Here is a 2,867-nt window from a genome sequence, read left to right on the forward strand (position 1 = left end):
AGGATGTGTTTCCCACAAAGTTAAGTTCAGAATCACTTTATTAGATGATGAATCATGTTGACCTTATGTAGTCTCAGACTTGACTGACATAACGCTGCAGGTTGATATTTTTGTACAGCGCAAAAGAAGTTTCATCTGACGGCAGACCTTCATTAGAATCTTCTGAGGTGTTTACTCAGGAATGGCTGTCAGTGAGATGCATTTGACACACATTCAATATTTGCTTCCGTATAAAGCAGGAATGTCACAGTTTCCTGCGGATAGGCTGCTAACTGAAAATGGCCACACTATGCTGAAGTTCGAGGCTCATTTGAGATGAGAGCACTTAATTCCATTCGATGGAGAATGATCTAGATAAACAAAGACAACAATGAATGTGCTAGTAGCTACATTAGCCACTTCCTGGTGCTATAACAAAATGCCCACAAAGGCTAGTTGGAAAAGGAGAGGCTTATTTTAGTGCAGAGTTATAGGTACAGTTTATCATATCAAGGAAGTCACAAGAGGGGGAGGTCAAATCACATCAACAATCAGGAAGTAGAGAGCAATGAATGCTGGTGCCTGGCTTGATTTCTTCCCTCTTTTGCAGTCAGGGACCATCCATGGTTAGAGTGGGTTTTCCCACCTGAAATAATCTAACCTAGATTACCCTTCAATGATATGCCCAGAGTCCTACCACAATAGCATCTTCCAGAGGGTTGTGGGGGATGGATGCCCTCATGAATGACATTCTTAGATAGTGGAATGACCTTCTAATGTATTCGAACATCTATGATGCTTTCCAAAAAGCCACTCAATTATTGCTAAGCTAGGAATATTAAACTCCTCAGCTGCTGAGCCGGAGTGTGTTCATACCAATGCTCATTCTGTTTATGTTGGAAGTTTCTGGACATTTGTAAGATAGAGGCAAGATCTTTTTCTTGCCGTCTTTCAGCATTAGTGCTTCAAACCTTATCTTTTATGAGGCAGATATATGGAAATAAACAAGCTCAATAATATTTTAGTAAAATAATTACAGTTGTTTTTTGGGTTTTTTTTGTTGTTGTTGTTTTGTTTTAAGTTTAAGATGACTAAGGATGAGGTAATGGTGGCCAGGCAACATGTATTAGTTGAGACTGCACTCAGGAGAATTTGGGTTGCTTCCCAGCTCCACAGTTGGGCCAAGAAAAGTAATTACACTGATTAATAACAATATTTGATTTTCGAGTCCCGGAGCCCACTCCTCAGAGCTGGCTTCATCTGGGGGCAGAGAAACAAATTGCAGGAAGGAAATGAGAAGCGCATCCCATTTGAATTCTGTGACATTACGCAATCCCAAAGCTTTCCTCCACAGTGGTGGCCCATGAATTTTTTTTACATGTGGGACTTACATTCACTTGTTTTCCTGGTCACCCTAGGGCTGAGGCCAGCGCAGAGGTGAAGGTTTCACAAGTAAGGGATGGATTCCAATTAATATCCCTCAAGGAGCACCTCTTCGTGTCCATACATGCCGGGGAAGATGTTATGAAGGAGGATGGAGATGCAGTTTTCAGTGAGCCAGGACCTTAAGTTTGAAACTCATAACAACAAAACCAACTTAGCATGTCTTTTGTCCTTCAGACAGTCTCATCTCTGGCAGGATTCTGAGATCAATGCAAGATGTAATAGTATCATATAAACAAATAAGTAAAAATAAGGACAGAGAGAGAAAAGAGAAAAGGGAGAAAATTCCTAACCAGGGCAGGGCTGAGTTTCAAGACTGTAATAGCCTTCAGCTCTGCCACCTCCCAGAAGAGTTGCTATGGGAACCACTGTAAAAGATTAAATATACCGAAAGTACATGATTGTGAAAAATGTTAGGGAAGGAAATTATATTAATGCGGTGATGGTTCTTCTGTTTGTGGGGTTTCCATTCTTTTTTTTTTTTCTGCCTTGCATATAAATACCCCTTTTAATTCATTAGCACACAATTCATTAGCAAACAATTCTTTGTAGTATGCTACACAGAGAAAGAAAATGTTTATCTTCCACAGTTGGAAGACTTTTTTTTTTCCCAGTCTTGTTTCCTGACCCCAGCATTGCTTTTGAGGTAAATTGTCAGCTTCCTGTGGTGGTAAAACTCTGGTAAGGGCTGTGTTGGTGGAAGGGTCTGGAGCAGGGTAGATTGGGGCTTTTAGGTCTTCTTTTACTCTGCCCAGTGTGTCAGGTCTGGAGAAAAAAAAATGCTTTCTTTTATTTTCTAATCCTACCTGTCATCTGTTGTGATTCTCCTAAGAAAACCTTTGCTTGGATAAGCAAAGCTAGAGAGTGAGTCCTTAAAGTTCCTTAAAGTAGTGGGGTGATTTTAATCATACCTCATTACCAACTGAGGGAGGAAAGCTGGGTTACAAAATTCCCATAATGGCCTAAATCTGAGTCCACTGCATAATAATTGGTTCTGTCCATGGCACATTGCTCCTGGACTAGTTTAAAAAATGTTTATTTAAAAGGTAGGATTAAACTCACCCGTGTTCTTGTTTCTTGGTGTTCAGAGAGAAAGTGGCCTTCTGAGGGTGGAGGGCACCTCTGCTTATTGTGGTCATTACTGGTCAGGTTTCAAACAAGCCTCTGCAAAGTTTTAACTCTTCTGTCTCTTTGTTTTGTTTTTCCCACAGCACAATGCTGCACCTTTGTCATTGCTGCCACAGTTGACTAAAAGAAAGTGCATGTCCAACAAGAAGACACTCTCCCAAGGGCAACCACTGAGCAATAAGAAATGTATCTGTAAGCTGAAGAGTAACTCCCATGTATAGAAGTATTTCACTTGAAGTTTTTAAAATCAAGAACTAGACTCGATGGTGCATCATTTTAAAATATGGCCTCATGTCATTACAAGTACCAAAAATTAT

General features: G+C 40.3%; 1 long non-coding RNA gene across 1 annotated transcript; it reads right to left on the bottom strand.

Moving 5' to 3' along the window:
* Positions 1 to 263: 263 nt before the first annotated feature.
* On the bottom strand, positions 264 to 2,638 carry LOC115031735. Its single transcript, XR_003837389.1, has 3 exons — positions 2,485 to 2,638; positions 1,371 to 1,622; positions 264 to 350 (listed from the first exon to the last, which is right to left on the bottom strand). It is a non-coding gene; the product is annotated as an uncharacterized LOC115031735 (long non-coding RNA).
* Positions 2,639 to 2,867: the final 229 nt, after the last annotated feature.

The sequence above is a fragment of the Mus caroli genome, chromosome 8, assembly GCF_900094665.2.
Source record: "Mus caroli chromosome 8, CAROLI_EIJ_v1.1, whole genome shotgun sequence".
NCBI lineage: Eukaryota > Metazoa > Chordata > Mammalia > Rodentia > Muridae > Mus > Mus caroli.